We start from the raw sequence: 21,395 nt of genomic DNA on the forward strand, positions 1-21,395 counted from the left end.
TTTTTTTTGGTTTTTCTCCGGTACCGGGAACCGAACTCACGACCTTGCGCTTGCCAGGCAGGCGCTTTGCCGCTGAGCTAAATCCCCAGCCCCCCCTCCCAAATCTTGATTTCTAATTACCATGGTCCACTCAGAATGGAAGACTGTAGGGCTGGGTGTGGAAAAGTAGAATATAAGCCTAGGTCAGTTGTATTAAAAAATAAAATGCTCAATTAAAAAATGGAGGCATGGCACAGGCACAAACATAACTGTAAGTGGTCCTGCTGGCCAAATTTAGGAAGAGTTGCAAAGTAAACTGTGGTAGTTGTCAATGAGAACCTATTTCATGAAATAGATACAGAGGCATCTCAATTGATATGCATGAATAAAATGATGGCAAAAGAGAAAGCACTTCCTATGACAGAGAGTCAGCTAGTGAACATAGAAGGGATGATGATATTAGACCATCACCATTATCAACCATCAGAAGAATAGTTAGACAAGGAACAACTATGACTGCTAAGACTAATGACTAGAAGGAGCAGGCTGACAAATTGTGTTTTGTGTTGTCTTGAATTATGTTTCCACAGAATCTTTATTAATTTCAAAGTTAAATAGTAATGTTACTGTTGAGAAACCTGAAAGATACCATCTTAAGTGAAGAAAATTGGCAACACTACTTTGGTTATGGCTTCCAGACTGCCTCCTGTGTCCTCTCTGAGTGGCAAGCAGACGAGAGGGCAGAAAGTGGCATTAAAAAGACTGTCCAGAGAGCTGCATCAGAGATAACACTGGCTTGGAAGGAGGCCATAGGAGTTGGGGTACAGAGAGTGACAGAACGTGGTGGGTCTTTTGGAAACAGAATTAAGAGGGTTTCATGGTGGTTATGATTGAGAGCTAAGAGAAAGAGAAAATATTAAGGACAATTTGTTGAGCTTGGGCTTGAACATCTGGTTAGATTCTGAAGTTGATGGAATGGGAAAGCCCTAAAACAAGAATAAATTGAGAGTGAGGACATAAAAATGGAAAGTTCTCTCTGGATCATGTTTAATTTCTGACCCATATGTATCTTAGTCCCTTTGAGCTGCTATAACAAAATACCTTAGATTAGGTAATCTATAAACAGTGTAGATTTACTGCTTACAGTTCTGGAGTCTAGGAAGTCCAAGATCAAGGTGCCAGCTGAGACATTGTCTATGAAGGTTCACTGTCTACTCCAAAGATGGTTCTTTCTTACCTCATCCTCACACGGCAGAAGGGCCAGGGCAGCTCCTTTCAGCCTCTGTTCCACAGGCCTTCACCATTTCCCAGGAGGCTCAGCTCTTAGTACTACTATTTTGGGTGTTAGGTTCCAACACAGGAATTATAGGGTGGATATCAACATTTAAACAATAGTAATATGTAATAAAAATCTATCAAAGCTACTTAATATGTGTGTATAGAACATCTGAAAGAAAAAAAAAAAACAAGTTGTATAGAACAAACTCATGAAGGTCAACATACTGGGGACCAGAAGAGTTTGTGTTTTATGTTGTCTTGAGTAAACCAAGGGAGAGTAATCCGAGAAAACCAGATGTGTAGAAACAAATTTGTGAAGATCTACATACTGGGGACCGGAAGAGGTCGTTCAGGGAGAGTAGACCGAGAGAAGAGGGAAGGGCAGAGCGGTGGGCGCGGCAACACATCTGATTCCAGCAGGAGAGACCGAGCTGAGAAGGAATCAGAGGGGAAAACTAAGCACACAGAATGGAGTGGTCGGTCAGTGCTGCTGAGAAATCAAGTATGAAAAAAAATGGCCTTTGGATTTGGTAACACAAAAGTCAAAATTTATTCGCCAGTTTATACTGAGTGCCTGTGGAGAGCCAAGGGGTGTGCAGGGACAAAGACAGAGACCAGTAAGAGATGGATGCCATGTGATGAGCACCATGACAGTGACACTTGGAATCCCATGGTGATTACGGGAAATGTGCGTAACCTCGAATGGAGGTGTGGAGGAGGGATGGAGACCTTTAGGAGGTCAGGGTAGGCCTAGGAAGTCCATGTGGAGCTGGGGGTATGGGGAGGCACTGTGCGGACCCATGAATAGTTTGGTTCAGGGAGTGGGGCACACATATGGAGGAGCAAAGTAGGGTAAGGTAAGGAAGGTAGACAGAGGCCAGATGATAAAAACCTCGTGTCCCTCTCATGACAGTGCCTGATAGCTACAGGAAAGGAGAAGCCACAAGGCCAGTAGCCTTAAAGGAGCCAAGATGGAAGATAGAAAGGGATTTCAAGGGAACTGGAAGGTCCACTTGCCCATGCCACTTTTGATTCTCTTTTGGTTCTTTTAGATTCCTGTTCTTGGGAAGTTGTGTTTGGCTCCAAACCTGGGAAGCGGCTTCCCAGACACGGCGATTCAGGGTGATAGAACGCTTGGCCAGGTGGTTTTGAGGAGAAACCAGAAGCAGAAGCACCAGCCCGTGGCAGTCACATGGGCGTGGAATAACAAGGCACTACAGGAAGGTCAAAGGCAGGGATCTGGGAGAAGCCTGTTACAGATTTCTAAACACGACATTCATAAAACATGTGACCGGGCTACCAGAAGAATATAGTATTGAGAGCTTTGTACTTGGACCAGAGATTTTCATATAGCTTGCAAACTGTAATAGTGTCTCATATGTACGTATATAGTGCTCTTCTGAATTAGGAGGTATTTTCATTTTATCAATAAGATTGGCATTGTTTTCATATTTTTAATAGAAATGCTACTGAGAGAGAGTAGACAAAGGTAACACACTAGTTAATAATAGCACAGAGCTTATGAACCCAGGCCTTATAACTTTGAGCTCAGGGAGCCATTTTGCTCCCCAGAGAGATCCTGAAATAGTTTCCATCTGGAAGGTTTTATGACAGCTCACTTAGGAGACCGCCTTATCTAGAGGAGACGTTAGACCGCAATACAGACATTCACCACCAGAGGGTGCTCGTATCCCAAGAGAAAATTGGCAGTCTTTCCTAGCGCGTGGGCACGGCTAAAGGATGCAGAGGCCGCGGAGTAAAGACCAGGTTGTAGAAGCTCAAGAACTGCAAAGTAGGGAAAGAAGAACTGTAGCCTTCCACAGCCTGTGCAGAGAGGAAGGACTGTTTAATTATCCCTCAAGCGGTCCCAGATTATGCCTTGGTGGAAGGAGAGAAAGAAACAGGCAACTCAGGGGAATTTTCTAGTGATTTTTGAAGAGGGAAGAGACGCTTCCTGTGATGCCAGTGCAGGCTGTCTTACCACAAGCTGCAGGGACTCTCCCCAGGAATGATGTTTCGTTGCTTTGTAAGCGCCCGTGGGTAGATACTTTCACAGGGTCATGTCTAAAGCTTTTGATTTTGTGTGTCATTTGGAGGAAAATGGGTGACACAGGGGACCATTATGATAAGTGAAACAAGCCAGATTCAGGCTGTTAAGTATCACATTTCTTCTTATACGAGAAACCCGAAACATAAGTAAATAAGTGGGAGATGCTAAGAAACTAGAAGGTAGACTCTTGGGGATGGCGCAGGGGCCAGGAGTAGGGGGAAGAGAGGGAGGGGGTGTAAAGGGTTTGAAAATGATCAAGATGTGTTGTATGTACACGCCGCCCCCCAGTCAATCTCCATTTTCCGTATCACAAACATGCACTAGTAAAAAAGCAAACTACGAAAAAGGACCTTTAGATTTTAGGACAATGTTTTCAAAGTTGCGATGCCTCCCTCTTCTCTTGTGCACAGGTTTGTTTGGTCATTCCTTCCCACTACCTCTCTCTTCCTTTCCTTCCTTCTCGGGTTCCCTTGTTCACCAAAGTTACTTCAGCAAAGGATAGGAAATCTTTCGCATTAGTGTTAAAGTAGCTGATACCGAGTGGGAACGTTCCTGTCCTATAAGAACATGCATTATAAAGGAGACTGAGGCCTTAAAACGAGGGCTTAACATTCTGACGGTGCAGCTGAACGCTATCCCCGAAAACCCCCTCATAGCGTCATTCGGTGCTTTTCAGGAGGAAATTGTGAAAATTGCAAAGTGTGAAGATAGCCTAGTACAAAAACTTTGAAAACTCTCTCCCTTGCTCTGTATTCTCTCCTCTGCTTTTCAGCAGTCAAGCCTTGTGCCCCATGGGAATACAGCCGCCTGGAGCAGGGCCTGAAATCTGGAGTTATTTCTTCGCCTCACATGCTTGTACTCCTCGAGGTGTGACCTCAGGCTTTGGTCAGAACAAGAGCGGCCTCTATCCAGTTACCGTTCGCTTCCTCGGTTCCCTGCGAGGACTCAGGCTGAATGGGCAGATGGGGATTGATGACACCAGATTTACACATGTCACTGTAACGGTTTTTCTCTTCAAAGTAGTCCATTTCTTTGTCCTTGAGGAAGGTTTAGCCCAAGAGAGGGACATTTCAATTTAGACCTTCAGGAAAATATATTGTTAATCAAAAGCTGGAGGCCTGTGACAATCTCCTAAGTAGACAGTTAGGTGTAGGTCTTGATCCTGTTTGATAAGAATTGAGAGACACAGCCTGATTCCTCCTCTGGGTTCCACCATGGTTTTCTGTTGTCAGGTTTGGGACCACAGTGCCAGAGCCATGGAATCAGCCACTTGTCCAATGGGTGGATTTTGGCAAGTTCTAGTATGTTTAATTCTGATGATTTGATTTGAAGTGGGGATAATACTTACATAGAGTACATGTGAGGTACAATTTCACCTTTTGCAGTTAATCCTGTCCTGAATCTTTGCAATAGTTGTTTCAGTAGTGAATTTCAGGGCTGAAGTGAAATACAGGGGTGCTGAGCTAGGAACACCCTTCAGCATGCCTCTTTATAACTCAGCATTTCATGTTTAAGCCCTTTCATTACCTACTCTAGGTGTCATCTGTTAGAATGGAGCTGTTCTGTGGAAAACTCTACTCAGATGCTAGCAGTTGCTACTTTAATTTCTTATTAGTTATTTAGCACCTGTTAAAGTCAGCAATGGTTTATCTTTGGAAGATCTTGACATGTTACTTTACAGATGAGGAAACTGAGGTTAAAGGGAAATAACAGAATCATCTAAGGTTATTTTTTAAAATTTATTTTAAAAATAAAAGAAGGAAAACATTAACAAACAGACAACCTTTTACAAAATAGCAAAAGAACAGTACAAAGAATACAGAATTACAAACAAAGTGGTAGGAAATTAACAATGCTTGCTGTATTACGTATTGATATCTTCAAAGTGGTTTCTCAGGAAAACAGAGACATACAATATTAATCAATCAAGTAATCATTAACAGTTTCTTTCAGTAAAGCAATAGAAGACAGTAGTTCAACTATGTTAGCTGTCCTGTACACGTATACTTACATAATTTCCTCTTCTTTCCCTTCTCTTTTCCCACACCCCATCTAAGGTTATATGTCTGGAAAAAAAGCAGACCCAGGGGTACAATTCAAATTCTTCTCACTTTTAGCCTGGCGGATTTTCTCCTCTGTTATCTGGGGTTGATACTGTTCTGGGGGCAAAGTAGAGATGGAGAAAAAGGACGTCAGAGGGACGAAATGAACACTTGCAAAAGAAGTCACTAGATCTGACATTTGATTAAAAAAAAAGTACTAGAACTACTATTCTAGACTCCCAAGTAAACATTAGGGACATTAAAGACAGATGGAGCACGATCACTAATCTGAGCTTGTGGTCTAGAGTCTGGGACAGGCCAACGGACCAACAGTTTTATTGAGTGTGATGGCAGGAAGGAGAGCCATGGGTGTGCTTTGTAAAATGGTCTATTGTCGGGATTCTCTTGATTGGGAGTGACAGAATTCTTAGTTTAAACCAGCTTGAATAAAAGAATTTGCTGATCCTCATGACTGGAAGGTATAGTCAGAGCCTCAAAAAATAGTTATCAGGATAATATCTTTCAGCTCTTCTTTCATCTGTGTTGACATCATTTTCAAACACTATCTACAGATGGCACCAAGGATGGATCAGCATCTGTGATCTTACATCTTACCAGTGCAGCAGCTCAGGGTTTTCTGTCAGGCTGATCTCATTGTACTAGCCAGACTCATGTGTGCATCTTAAAGTAATAAGAAGGGATGGGCTACTCTCAGTGGTCAGGTTTGGGTCAAATGTTTACTGTAGATCTGAATAAATGAGATCAGCTTCACGCACACAACATGGATTGATTTTGGAGGAAGATTCTTTGTGGTTATGCAAAAACAAAACAAAACAAAACAAAATATAGCTATATGATTTTTAACCAGGGAATCTAAAACATGTTGGAGAAAAGACAGCCTCTTTAGCAAACAATGCTGGGAAAACTAGTTATCTACATGCAGAAGACTGAAGCTAGACCCTTATCTCACATTGTGTTCTAAGAGCAAATCAAAATGGATCAAAGACCTAGACATAAAAACAAACACTGAATTTGCTGGACGATAAAATTGGGAAACTTCTTGAAGACATAGGCCTAAGCAAGGACTTCCTGAACAGAGCCCAGCTGCACAGGAAATACCACCGAAAATCAATATATTGGATTGTAGCACTTTAACAACCTTTTGCACAGCAAAGGAAATAGCAGAGCAAAGAAACAACCTACAGAATGGGAAAGTATTTTTTTGCCAGTTAGTCAGACAGAGGGCTAATGTCTAGAATATACAAAGAACTTAAAAAAAAAAGAAAGGTGCAAAAAATGGCCCATTGAAATGAGTAGAAACTTTTCAAAAGAAGGTGTACAAATCTCCAATAAGTGCATGAAAAAATGTTTAGCATCTTTGGCCATTAGAGAAATATAAACCAAAACAGCACTGAGAGATTTCTTTTTACTCTATGTCTCTCATCAAGGCCGCAAGGGACAACAAATGTTGGTGAGGCTCTGTGGAAAAAAATAACTTTTTGCATTGCTCGTGGGAATGTAAACTAGTACAACCAGGATGGAAATCAGTACAGAGATTCCTCAAAATATTAAAAATAGAAATTCGATTTGACCAAGCTATCCCACTTCTAGGCATCTTCTTGATAGAGTTAAAGTCATCACACTTCAGTGATACATACACACTCATGCTTATGGTAGCACAACTCATGACAGCTAAGTAATGTTATGTTATTTGCCTATCAGTAGCATGGATAATGAAAATGTGGTGTATATATAATGGAATACTACTCAGCCATAAAGAAGGATACATTTGAGTCATTTATAGGAAAATGGATACACTTTGACATCATAATGCTAAGTGAAATAAACCAGACCCAGAAGGATAAATACTACATGGTTTCTCTTGTATGAAAAGCCCAAAATATAAATAAAGAGCAAGGTGAAAAGATGGTAGGAAATAGGGAGGTAGGTTTTGTGAAGATGGAAAGGAGATCTGGAAAACGGGGAAGAAGGGAGGGTGGGAAGGGGAAAGGGAAGTAAAAGTGAAAACTTATATACGTATCAGTTTCCCAAGATAAATATACTTGCTATGTATCACAAAGATATACTAGCAATTACAGACCACGGACTCCTGCAGGAGCTGGAGAAAAGGCAGAGAGGAGGCAGAGGGATTTATTTCCTTCCACAACTCAACTAGGTAGAGTGCCGCATAGTTCTGAGGCTAATTGTCTGGCACTAGCCTTAGACTTCACAAGTTAAACAGTCAATCTGCTGGAAGACTGACCCATCCAAGGAACTCGATCTGGCACCATCTGAGGGTTGCAGATACCCTGGTTGAGTGGTTGTAAATTTGGAGCTATTTATGATGCCCAGATTCAATAATTTGTTGGAATAACTTGTAGGATTTCTGATTACAGCTTTATTATAGAGGATGCACTCAGGGCGAGGGAGGACAGGCTCCATGCTCTGTCCAGTGGAGTCAGTTTACAAGCTCTTGTGGCACGTCAGTGTTCCATGACCAGAAGCTCATTGAGTCCCAGTGTCCAGAGTTTTGCAGGGGCTTCATTATGCAGACCTGGTTGATTAAATCATTGGCTGTGGGATTAAACGTGGTCTCAATTTCCTCTCCCCTTCTTGGACGTCCACTCACTAAAAGTGACAATTCCCCATCCTAAAGTCATCTAGGGACCCTCCAAGGATCACATCATTAACATAACAAAGTCACTGCAGTCACTCAGGCAACTCCAATGGCATTTGCCTCTCTGTGTCACAATTTGAAGATCAGATTCTTCATCATAACACAGGAGTGAACAGAGGCTTCCTACAGAGGTGGTATTTGAGTTGTCTTCACATTAGCAAAAACAAATTTGTGTGAGTTCACTAAAGTATGAGAAAGAAGGGTATGTTTTTCTTTTCTTTTTGGTAATAAATTTCATTCATTAGCTGTTTATACCTGAATTTCTTTTCAGGTTCATTCGTTTTAAGAAGGGTAGTCTAAGAGGATGTACTTCTTTCTAGTGAGTAAGGTAAGGGAGGGCACTAAAGGTGGGACAGTGCCCACATCTGGCAGTGCTTTGGAGGTCTGCTTTTATCTTGTGCGAGTTGCGAGGAGCCCCTGAAAGATTTGGACTTTAGTATTAAGTCTGTGGCATAGATCTGGATGATGGGAAGGGGAGCACAATGGCATGGCAGGTCAAAAATTTCAGGTTCTAGAGTTCCTTCTATACTATTTTGCCAAGGACAGGGCCTTGCCTTTGACATTAGTGTCCTGGGGTGCACGAGACCAATTGCTATGAAGTGAGTGGCTCACTACACTCGCTCATACCCACTTTAGTATGGGTGTGTAATCTTGGCACTCTAAGAGGCCAAGGCAGGAGGACTGCAAGTTCAGCTCCAGCCTGGAAAATTTAGGGACTTGGTGAGACCCTGTCTCAAAATAAAAAAAATTAAAATAAAAAGATCTGGAGAAGCAGCTGAATTCAAAGACCCTGCGCTTAATCCCTAGATGGAAACACAACACAACACAAAACAAAACAGAAAACAATAGAAGTTTATCTTCTCACAGTTTGGAGACTAAAAGTCCAAAATCAAGGTGTTGGAGAGACTGGTTCCTTTTGCCTTTTTTCCAGCTTCCAGTGGTTGCCCGTAATTCTCGGCATTCGCTGACTTTGTGATGCATCAGTCTAACTTCTGTGTTTTTCCTCACAGGGTGTCCTTGTGTGTCTCTTTGTCTAAATTTGCTTTTTTTCTCTCTTGGTGACAAGATCTCACTGCACAGCTTAGGTTGGATTTAAGCTCAAGGTTCTTCGGCCTCGGTCCCCTTTGTGCTGGGGTTACAGGCATTTATTACCACACCTAGCTAAATTTCCCCTTCTTATAAGGACAGTAGTTACTGGAATAGTGCCTGCCCAAATTTTGCATGACTTCTTAATTTGATTCTATCTGCAAAGACACTATTTTTAAGAAAGGTCCCATTCACAGGTACAAGGGGTTAGAGTTTCAACACATCTTTTTAGGGGAGACTATTTAACCCATAGCAAAGCCTTCTTGAACACAGAAAGCATAGTGGCAGACTATTGGTAGCTTCACCATGTCACAGCTGTTCCCTTGGCCTCATCTGCTTGAGGACCATAAGTTGTCATAGCACTTTGAGTAGAGGATCTTTTCCCTTATTCGCTGGGTTGGGGAGCTAGACCAGGTGGAAAGTGTTTTCCATTATTATATCTAAAGTGGGGGGAGAGGAGTTGACTTAGTACAACCCTCCCCTGCTCTAATCTGTAATTCTCAGCACTCCCATTTCTCTAAAAATCGTAAGTGGTGATTCTAAGCCCAACCACTGCGCATCTGTCGTAGAGGAGGAACGATGGCTCGAACAGCTATAGAAGAGCTATGCTGTCCCCTTAACTTCTCTCACTCCCTTCTAAATCCATGCATCAGGTGCACCACCTCTACGCGCTGTCTTCTTTGCTGGGTGTAGGTTGTAACCTCTTGTAATAAAAATATTTTACTGAGCATGTCTTATCCAAACATGTAGTTGTGTATTGGGAGTTGTACAATTGGTTACTCAATATTGACTGAACCAAGTCTTTCCAACAAGCAAACTGTATCTTGGGAATCCCGTAGGCACAGGCAGCAAGCCAATTTGTTAAATGGCATTCCGCTGTCTCAGTGAGTCCAGGTGTCCCCAGACAGAAGCTAAGCCTTTGAGTGTTCAGCTGGGTGTTCATGGGTGTTCAGCTGCACTGTCAAAAGGTTTCAATTCCATGTCTTTCTATTTCCTCATTTTTTTTTTCAGTTACTGGCAATCAAACTCATGATCTCGTGCCTGCCAGGCAGGTGCTGTGCCGCTGAGCTAAATCTCCAGCCCCTCCATGTCTTTCTAGAGCTGGTGTTCTAAGATCAGTCATGGCTGGCGTCTCCATAATCCTTTAAAAAAGATTCTGTGCATTATCCTTGCTCTGATGTGGATTGCTGTGAATTAAGGCAAGGGAATTAAAATTGTAATCAATTATTTCATTTTTAAGATTTTATTTTATCAGCACGTGTTTGTAGTACATGCATTTGACAATCCTCTTGGGGACTTGGTACATGTACACAGTGTAGCTTGTGTCTTTGTTTAATCCCCTTCCCTTCCCCTCCCTCCCTCCTCCTCTAGTTTCTCTTTCGCCCTTTTCACTCTTGTTGATACTGTTAATCTTAGTTCATTGAGGTTATTAGGGCCTTTTACATGACATCTCTCCACTCTCCCTATTTCCCCATCCCCTCCCCCTTACCCCTTTCCCTTGGTCCCCTGAACCTTTGCCCATCTGTAAGACGTCCGTCCTCTTGTCTTCTTCTACCCTCCCTTTATTTTTCTCGTAATTTGTACTTTGTCGTACTCAGATGAGAGACACCATATGATATTCAAGTTTGTGTGTCTGATTTATTTCACTTAGTATTATATATTCTAGGTACATCCATTTTGCTCTAAATATCTCAAATTTGTCTTTCTTTATTTTAGACTTAAGGGACGTGAAGTCTATTTAGGTGAAGTGACTTTCTCAGATTCACTTTTCATGAAGTGCCTAACTCGCCCTGGTTTTCCCTGGATTTTTCTAGTTTTAGAATACCTAGGTCTTGGGAACCCCTTCAGTTCCCCTGTACATTAAGCAAGATCCTAAATTCCTCCATGGCAAAGATTCCAGTGTATTTCTCCCATATTTATCTTGCCTCTCCTTCTCCCTCATCATAATGTCCTGTGCAAATTTTAGCAAGTATCTGCTGTCTAAAAGGACGTCATAGAAGAAGCCAGAGCTAAAAGCAGCAAAGGAAATTCAATCAATTTCTGGTATTTGCCTTCATTCTGTTAATGCCCCGAATACTGAAGAGACTGAGAAGGTAGGAGAGAGGGAGTGAGGAAAATGGAGGATGCAAACTCAGAATGCTATTTATAGTTTAGGAGGAGTTTTTGGTTAAGTTATTGGCTTTTCTTCAAAGGACGAACAGCTCCAAAATTCCGGAATAAGCCCCTGGAAAGGAACTTTTTCAGGAGAAATCACCATGCAAATTTCCCTAATAAGATCAAAGCACATGTCCTTTGGTGATGTCCTGTTCTATTTCCTTTCACCCCTGGAGATCATCTCTCTGATGCAATTTACAGACTGTGATCAACCAAATACTTGTCATAATTTCAGAGTCAAAGTATATTTATATGGTTGTTGTTATAGCAACCATCAATAATATTAATAAAACCCTGTCTGGTTGAACCAGATGAATGGGACATGTAAACACAGATGAGAGGAGTCATATCAGATGTCAACATAAAACAATATAAGCTCAGCAGACTGTATGCTGATTTTTACCTTCCCCTGTACCCCAGCAGCCACTTCTGTTTTGCTTATGCCCAAAAACACTCGCTGGCTTTTGTGTATTAAGAGGATACACAGCAGGAAGGTGTCTACTTTGATCTCGAGAAATGAGAAGAAGATTAACAGCTTACCATAAGTTTAATATTCCATGTAATCAGGGGTTCCCTGTGTGATATTTGTCCATTGTTCACCAATTATGGTCATCAGAAAACACATTGTCTACAAAGCTTGTTCTTATTAAATATTCACTTCGCATATGTTGGTGACTTAAATAGTGGCTGATGTTAGCTGGAGGGCAGTGAACACAATAGCCTAGTGATCACTAGATTTGTTCAGATTCTCCCTTGTAAAATGAAAGCAGACCTTAGAGGCTGTAGTGGTAGACTAATGAGATAAGTAAACAGAACCAATAGTACATTGATATAAGTGATCAGCAAAGGAAATCTCACAGAAAGCTGTTAAACACAGTGATCACGGACTTAGAAGATAATTCAAGTTCTAGCATTTTCTTTTTCCATCTGTGCATCCTTAAGCAAATTTTGTAAATCTTTCTCAGCTTCAGATGAGTTTGCTCATCTACTGAACTGATTAATAGTACCCACATTGTTGAACTATTCTGAGACTTTAATGACCACATGGAGCAATGATCTTTACTTCCATGAAGAAGTCCTGACCAAGACCCACACAGTGGCCATTGCTGATATTGTTAGTAATGATCGTATTATCACTGTGAACTGCCCATGCATGTGACACAGTTGCCACTAAAACTTCAATGGAAAATAATTTTGGTAAGGAACGGGGGAAATAGCGGGGTCATACAGCTAATGATTATGGTTCCTTTTATTCAACTTCAGAAAGCACTGGTGCTGCAAAGCCAAGGAATCTTCGGTAGATTCCCAGTTTACCTCAGTGACAGACTAGAAATACTATTCTGAAACTTTGCCTCCAATTTTTAATTTCAAAAGTAGGCATAAATTAGTTCTATAAATCATCAGATTATATCATCTATTTGTTCTAAGCTTTAAACACATTCTTACATATTTCTAATTTTCTTTTCCCCTTTTATTTCTTTTTACTGCACATTCGCATTTTTGCTATTTTCTTTCTTCCTTTTCCACTCACAGGGTCAGCATTTGCTTATACACACTATTTGCAGGTCAGAAAACTTTGCTACCAAGAAGGAGAATGGGAAGCTCTTTTCCCAACTTTGTTCAACTAGGGTTTTGCTAGTTGCAGAAAAATCTTTCATCTTTTGTAATTCTCTGTCTTCTAATATTTTTCCTTTGCTTAACTGAGGAAAACACTTGTTTTCAAGAATATTCATTGTTCCTAACTTACTTTCCAAAGTGCTCAGTGGGAGGGTTCTATGTTCAAAGTGATATAGGCTTTCTCTAAACATGATCTTCAAGGTTCTTTTGATCTTTATCCACCACCCACTTCCAAGCCATTCCCATATGTCTAGGTATTCGTTATTGTATTTGTATTACTTATCTACACATCAAAATTTACCTCCAAATTTAACAGCCTTTCACAACACACATTCATTTTACCAGCTTTTGTGAGCCAGGAACCTGGATATGTGTGAGCTAGGTGCCTCTGCCCAGGGTCTCTCACAAACCTTCCTTTAAAGTGCTCAAGAGGGTAGCCATGGATCTACCATAGATCTAGGCTGAGGTGAGATCTTCTCCCAAGCTCAGTCACTCATATTGTTGTTACTGGATTTATTTCCTCATAGGCTATTGGACAGGGGATTGCAGCTCCTCACTGGCTGGTGCTTGGAGGGGTCATCAGTACTTGTCATGTGGGTGTCCTCATGCGGGCAGGTCATAACGTAGCAGTTGGCTTCAAAACTGTGAAAGTGTTTGGGATGGAAGCCACACTTGTATACCTAATTTTGTAAGTGATAAATTGTTTCAGTTGCTGTATTCTGGATTAGAAGTGAACTGCATGGTCTGTCCCATTTGCAGTCCCCCCAAATATAGGAAATTGCCAGGATGTGGGGATGAAAAATGGTCATTTTGAAGACTTATGCTATGAGCAGAGAGAGGAAGTAAACAATAAAGTCAAAAGAAAAAAAAAAAAAGGGTGGAGATGAGGTTCGCAGTCTTCCTTGACTCTTGGTATCTTTTTAGCTCCTAATTATGTCCCTCATGAGAATCACACAAATTGCTTACCTGTAGATTCCCTGATATACCCCTATATTCTACTCAGTAAAACACTTCCCTCGCTTAGGAGAGCTTGAGCAATTTGCACTTCTTGCCACTACAAGAGCCTTGACTGAGATAAACTGTATTCCACCAGCCCAGGTCTAGTCCCATATTAGTTTCTCAAATCACAGTTGCTGAACTAATTAAACAAATTCTTGATTTTTTTCTAGTATGTTCCCTGTGGAGCTATGGCCTCATTTTAAACATAAATGAACCCCCACAAGAATATGATCTGCTTCAGTGTTTGGTATCAACCATCACTTCCAAGGGATAGGATTTCACACAGACTGAGGGATTAAGCCAAATTAAGCCAGATCTTGGTGGTATGTGTTGTTTATTGTGTCTGTTTTTATTCAGTGTTACGATATTTGTGTGAGCAGTAGACTCACTGCCGTGGGCTGTCGCATTCCATGCATAGATGATAGAGCTGAGGGGAGATGAGGAGGCTGTAATAACTGGGGAAGGGAATTGAAAGTTGCCCACAATACATTCCTTGCTCCAAATAGTCTGAGGCAGGGGCTTTTATCATTAGTCTCAGCTTGGTCCAATGTGTCTTAGAGTCTCATTCTTTTGAGCTTTTTTTTTTTAACCATACTCCCTTGTGAAGGGCCTGGCTCTGTGGTACTGTGGACTGCTATGCAGTACTCAAAATCCCATGTTTTGGCAAAATGCAGACATTCTTCTGAGAACGACTGTGGCTCATCATCAGAGATAATCCTTTCAGAAATTTCATGTTTGGCAAATGTGGCCTTTAATTTGTGGACTCTTGTGGTAAATTGGTATTGTTCAGGCTTTCCAATCTTGAGATTTTTATTGTAGTTATCCTCTCTAATGATATAGTCTCCATTACTTTTCCTTCCAGATAAACATATTGGTGCCAAAGTTCTGCTGTGGTCTGGTTGTGGAGATTTGGGATGTAATTGATTCTTTTAAAAGTATATACACCTTTCAAGTGAAAATGGGCATTTGCTGATGAGTTGGCTATTTACAAATGAACCTACTTTGTGAAAAGGTGAGCTGTTAATGGCATTTTATGCCCTTACTGGGGCCATGGCAGAGTTTGGAAACTTCCAGAGACCATGGAGATTATCCATTTTACAGTCCCGAGTTCAATCAGCCTTGACTCATCCAATGTTTGAACACAGGGTTTGTGAGATTCTTGCCCTTACCATACTATTTTTAACTTGGGCTCATCTCTTATTATTAGCTATGTTTTCTACATCCCCGAGAAATATAATTTCATTGTCTCTTATTTCTACCAATATTCTGTTTCCTAAAAGACTTTTAAAGATAATAGATTCACATTTACTTAGAAGCCAAACATAACTTGATGTTCCCAAGTTTTTCAGGCTCACCAGGCTGCATTTCTGTAACATTGAGTAACAACAGTCAGATTCTTCCAAGTTTTGTGGAAGTCCAATTCTCTCTCTCTAAGTATTTTTGAGAATGCTTACTTTGCAACAGGAATGATTGCATATCACATAGTTACTCATTTGCGTTACCCCACAATATATACACAACACTCTCAGAATAACAACAGCACTCTTTCAACCAACAGTATGATTTGCATTCTATTTCTGAAGTTCTTTTGCTCTTCCTCTCCATGTGGTTACGTGACCAGCTGAATACCCATGTAGGTTTTAGTTTCATTTTCTAACATCTTTAGAAATAAAAGAGTTTTGTCTTACAGCTGTATGCCTGAATTCAACATTAAATTTATAAAATAAGATGTATTTAAAGAAGTCCCAAATATTCCTGTCTGCTCCACAATGTTCTTCACTTTCTATATAATTACTTTTTAAAATTATGATTTATCCTTTCTTTTTATTTGTTCTATAAATCTATTATATAAATATTCTTTACTATGTAGTTTAAAACTTGTTTTTATTTTTGTTTTTATATGTGGTACTTAGAGAAGGTAGCATTTTAGTATTATTTCCTGTTAATAAATACATTTTAATGTTTCCACTTGGTATGGACACATGGACACATTTTATTTATTTTCTTGTCTAATTGCAGTGGCCAGAGCTTCCAGTTCAGTGCTGAATAGAGGTTGTGAGAATGTACATTCTTGTTTTATTTCTAATCTTAAGGATAACTTAGTCTTTCACCATTAAGTAGTATATTAATTGCAGATTTCTTACAGATGCCTTAAAGCACATTGAGAAAATTCTTTTCTATTTCTAATTTGTTGAGAATTTTTGCCTTTATATCAGGAAAATGGCTTTTGGATGTTATCAGATGATTTTTCTGCTTCTTAAATAATATAGTTTTCTACTTTATTAATATGGTAAGTTGTATTGATTGATTTTTAAATCAATCTATATACTAGGTCAAAAATTTTAGATTCAAAACTGTTTAGAATTTGAGCAGCTATGTGCATGATAGCTGCATGTAAATTTATCTACAATTTACTTTTAAAAAATGTTTTTGTCTTGGTTTGGAATCAGGGTAATCTAGGCTCATCTAATAAACTCACAGTATTCTCTTATTTCAATTATCTGGAGGAGTTGGTATGAAATTGGTATTATTTTTTCCCCAAGTGTTTGAAGGAAATCATCGAAAGCATGTGGGAGGGAGTTTTCTTTACAGATATGTGAAAAGCACAGATTCAATTTTTAGAATAGACACATATTATTCAATTTGTCTATTTCTTCTTGTATAAGCAGTAAGTTTGTGTCTTTCAAAACATTAGTCTGTGCCTTCTAACTTACTGAATTTACTTGATTAAAGTTGTTCATATTCCTCAATATCTTTATATTTTTAGATACTGTGGTGAGGTCACTGCTCTCACACCTGATATTGAGACTTTTCTCTCTCTTGTTTTCCTTTCCAGTTTGTCTAGAAGTTTATAAATTTCATTTTTTCACCTTGAGGTCCTTTTTATTTAACTGATTTTCTCTGTTATTTTCTTTTATATACAGCATCAGTTTTAACTCTAATCTTTATTAATTAATTGTTTTGCATAAAATGGGTTTGATTCTCTTTTTTTTTTCCCAGTTTGGCAAGTTAAGATGAAAACTGCAGCCATTTATTTGAAATCTTTATAATTTTTTCTTTTTATTTTAAGGAGAATAAAAAACAATAAAAATGATACAGAATTTCAAAACAAGATGATAGGAAATTAACAACGGTTATTATATTGCATATTGTTATCTTCAAAGCAGTTGCTCAGATTACCAGATCTAGGCATGCAAAATTGATCAAACAATATAAGCACTAACTGTTTCTTTTAATGAACTAAATAAATTAGTAGTACAATTTTCTTAGCTATCGTGTGTGTGTGTGTGTGTGTGTGTGTGTATTTGTATATATTTCTGTCCTCTTTTTCTCCTTTTCCCCATCCCAGTTGTTCTTTCCTTTTGAGCAGCTTCTTTCCCTTTCACAATATTTATTATACCTTTTGGATCTTATTTACTCTTTCAGTTTCTTATACTAGGGAGACAATACGATATTTATACATATGAGTCTGGTTTATTTCACTTATGAGTATGGTTTCTAGTTGCATCCATTTACCTATAAAAGCCTCTAGCTTAACCTTCTTTATAGCTGAGTAATACTCCATTGTGTAAAAATACCACATCTTTTTTATCCATTCTTTGGCTGATGGGCTTTTGGGTTGTTTCCAAGATTTAACTATGACAAATTGTGCTGCTATAAACATGGGTGCATATATATCATTGTGGCATGATGCTTTCCATTCTTCTGGAAAAATAGCCAGAAGGGGAAGAGCTGGGTTGAATGAGTCCTCTAATCCTAGTTTACTGAGGAATCTCCAGACTGATTTCCACAGTGGTTGCATCAGTCTACACTCCCACCAACAGTGGAGAAGGGTTCCTTTTTCCCCACAGCCCCACCAGCATTTGTTAACTGGTTGATTTCTAGATGATAGCCATTCTTTCTGGAGTGAGGTGAAGCCTCAGCCTTGTTTTAATTTGCATTTCTCAAATGACCAATGATGTTGAACACTTTTTCATATATTTATTTTCCATTTGTATTTCTTCATCTGAGACGCATATATTCATTTCAGATGACTAGTTTTTTGATTGGGTCTTCGAATTTTGGGAGCTTGACCTTTTTCAGTTCATTATAAGTTCTAGATAGAAGTCTTCTGTCTGAGGGACAGTTGGCTAAAATTTTTTTGTTACTGCAGAATTTCCGTTTGATCCCTTTTTGTTTGTATCCCACAGATTTTGAGATGTTTTTTACTGTCATGCAGTTTAAAACACTTCCTAACTTTTCTTTTGACTACTTTATTTGCCTTTAATTTGTTTAGATAGTTTCTGTTTTATAGGTTATATTTTAATTTTGTTTATTTATTTATTTAATTTTTATTTTAAAGAGAATAGTAAAAAAAGAACAATAGCAAAATACAAACAAAACAAAGCAAAGACATTAAAAATGATATGAGGTTTCAAATCAAATGATAGAGATTAACAGTTGTTGTTAAATTACATATTGTTATTTAGTTCCATTGAATTATGAGAACATAGTTTGTATGATTTGAGTTCTTTTGCATTGAGTCTAGTTTAATGGCTCAATTCTGAGTCGTGTGTGTGTGTGTGTGTGTGTGTGTGTGTGTGTATGTGTTTGTGTTTCATGTGACAGTAGAACATACAGAAAATATGTGTGGAGTTGGTTTAAACGTTTGCTAAATGTCACTTAGGTCTGATTGGTTTAAATATCATTTAAGTCTTCCATATACTTGTAAAATATGTCAACTCAATTATTAAAAGTGTTGAAATTTCTGTCATTGTTAACTTTGCAGTTCTATTGGCTTTACTATATTTATTTTAAAACTCTTATTAATATATAATCTTGCACTATTGTTATGTCTCTTTGATGAATTTATCTTTATCATTATGAAATGAGCTTTGTCTCCCTGGTAATTTTCTTCTGAACACAACTTTTTCTGATATTGATGTGTGTAATCTATTTTTCTCTTGGCTAGCATTAGCATACTTTAATATTTTTAAAATTCTTGTATTTTTAACCTGTTGGTGTCTTTACAGTTTTTTATTTTTTAACAAAGAATGCAGAAGGGTGTCTTTATATTTAAAATGGATTTCATATATATAGGAAATATTTGAGTCTTACCTTTTTATCCAATTTAGTAATATTTGTCTTTATATTGAAGCATTTGTACAATTTACAGTTACTGTGACTCTTGAGGTAGCTGAGTATTAACTACTCTCTTGCTATGTATTTTCTGTTTGCCCAGTTTTGACTACATTCTCTTTTCTGATATCTTTTGAATTGACTTTTTATGATTCTATTGAATCTTTGTTGGCTTTTTCCCTGTAAATAGTTTTCCTTTCCTTTCCTTTCCTTTCCTTTCCTTTCCTTTCCTTTCCTTTCCTTTCCTTTCCTTTTCTTTCCTTTCCTTTCTTTTCCTTTCCTACCCTTTCCTTTTTTTTACTTTACTTCCTTTCCTTTCCTTTCCTTTCCTTTCCTTTCCTTTCCTTTCTTTTCCTTTCCGTTTTTCTTTTGTCTCTTAGACTGATTTAGAACTTATAGCACGTCTTTCAGTTATAACTTTTCACCTTCAAGTGATTTTATATTACATTATGTACACTACAAGACCTTTATAACAGTATATTTCCATTTCTCCTCTCCTGTGCATTTTGCTGTTGTTTTTACTTATTTTACTTTTATACCTGTTACATTGTTACATTGGATACATTGTTATTCTTTTAATTTAATCCTTCAATGATATTTTAATGGGAGTTGAATAAACATTAAGGTAGTCTTATATATTTATCAACAAGCTACCATTTCAAGTGTTTTTAATTCTTCACCATTTTCCTTATGACTGAAGGACTTTAATGGTTCTTGTAATCTGTTGGTGATGAATTATTTTTAGTTTTTTAAAAATACTCAAAAATATAAGTACCACACATTTTCTTTTGAAACATATTTTTACTGGCTAAAGAATTGTAGATTGAAATATTTTTTTCTCAGTTCTTTAAAGATGTTGCTTATGAGTATGGTCTCTAATTGTGACCATTTACCTATAAAAGCCTCGAGTTTATCTTTCTTTACAGCTAAGTAATATTCCATTATATAAAAGTACCACAGTTTTCTTATCCAATCCTCGGTGGATGGACATTTGGGTTGCTTCCACATTTTAGCAATTACAAATTGTGCTGCTATGAACATAGGTGCACATATATCACTGTGATATGATGTTTTTAGATCTGGGAGAATACCCAGCAGGGGGTAGCTGGGTTGAATGGGACCTCTAGACCTAGTTTTCTGAGGAATCTCCACACTGATTTCCACAGTGGTTTCACCAGTCTGCATTCCCACCAGCAGTGGAGAAGGGCTCCTCTCTCTTCACAACCTCACCAGCACTTGTTATTGGTTGATTTCTTAATGCTAGCCATTCTTACTGGGGTAAGGTGGAATCTCAGTGTTGTTTTAATTTACATTTCTCAAATGACTAATGATGTTGAACATTTTCTCATATATTTATTTGCCATTTGTATCTCCTTGTCTGAGAAGTGTGTATTCATCTCAGCTGCCCATTTTTGGATTGGGTCTTTGAATTTGGGGGGCTCATATTTTTTAATTCTTTATATGTTCTAGATAGAAATCAAACATACATGTGCAAGCACTGCATTGTTTCACTAGTGTAAAACCTGAAAGAGTTAATTTAAACTAGGAGGTATGATAGACATTGTGAAATGATAGGAAAGCACTCAAGGGTAAAGGGCAACAGGGATGTGGGAAAAGTGAAGGGAAAGAAGGAGAAATTTTGTGTGTATGTATATACAGGATAGTTAGCATGGCTGTTCTACTGTCTTCTATTTCTTTGCTGAAAGAAACTGTCAATGAGTCCTTGGTTGATCAGTATTGCATGTCTCTATCTGTTTTCATGAGAAACCACTTTGAAGATATCAATATGTAATACAACAAGCATTGTTAATTTCCTACCACTTTGTTTGTAACTCCATATTGTCTGTACAGTTCTTTTGCTATTTTGTAAAATGTTGTCTGTCTGTTAATGTTTTCCTCCTTTTATTTAAAAAAAAGATGTTGCTCTACTGTCATCTGACTTATGGTATTTCTGATGCCCCTCTGATCCTTTGTATAGAATGTGCCATTTTTCTGAGGCTACATTTAAGATTTTATCTTTATTTTTGGATTTAAGTAGTTTGATTATGTGCGCCTTGATGCAGTTTTCTTAATGTTTCATGCACTTGGAGTTTGGTGAGAGTCTTTGACCTGTAAGTTTCTCTTTTTATCAAATTTAGACAATTTTTGGCCACTAGTTTTTTTCAAAAAAATTTTTTTGTTTGTTTCTTCATTTTATTTTACCTGGGAACTTGATCTTGGTTCACTTCAAGTTGTTCTAGAACTCATGGGCACTGTACTTATATTTTTCAAAATTTCTTCTTCTCTATGTTTTTTATTTTGTGTAGTTTCTATTGCTTTACTTTCCTGTTCTTCTTTGGAGTCTAATCTACTTTCAAATTCATCCAGTGACTCCTCATCTCTAGAAGCTTTAATC

Source organism: Chinchilla lanigera, unplaced genomic scaffold (genome assembly GCF_000276665.1).
Source record: "Chinchilla lanigera isolate Chin_1 unplaced genomic scaffold, ChiLan1.0 scaffold00005, whole genome shotgun sequence".
Lineage (NCBI taxonomy): Eukaryota > Metazoa > Chordata > Mammalia > Rodentia > Chinchillidae > Chinchilla > Chinchilla lanigera.